Raw genomic sequence first — 499 nt, forward strand, 5'->3', positions numbered from 1 at the left:
GACCCCGGTGTCACAGGCAGCGCTGTCCCCAGGGATCTGAGGGGCGACCGCGGTGTCACAGGCAGCGCTGTCCCCAGGGATCTGAGGGGCGACCCCGGTGTCACAGGCAGCGCTGTCCCCAGGGATCTGAGGGGCGACCGCGGTGTCACAGGCAGCGCTGTCCCCAGGGATCTGAGGGGCGACCCCGGTGTCACAGGCAGCGCTGTCCCCAGGGATCTGAGGGGCGACCGCGGTGTCACAGGCAGCGCTGTCCCCAGGGATCTGAGGGGCGACCCCGGTGTCACAGGCAGCGCTGTCCCCAGGGATCTGAGGGGCGACCGCGGTGTCACAGGCAGCGCTGTCCCCAGGGATCTGAGGGGCGACCCCGGTGTCACAGGCAGCGCTGTCCCCAGGGATCTGAGGGGCGACCGCGGTGTCACAGGCAGCGCTGTCCCCAGGGATCTGAGGGGCGACCCCGGTGTCACAGGCAGCGCTGTCCCCAGGGATCTGAGGGGCGACC

This window comes from Bison bison, unplaced genomic scaffold, assembly GCF_000754665.1.
Source record: "Bison bison bison isolate TAMUID 2011002044 unplaced genomic scaffold, Bison_UMD1.0 scf7180017864353, whole genome shotgun sequence".
NCBI lineage: Eukaryota > Metazoa > Chordata > Mammalia > Artiodactyla > Bovidae > Bison > Bison bison.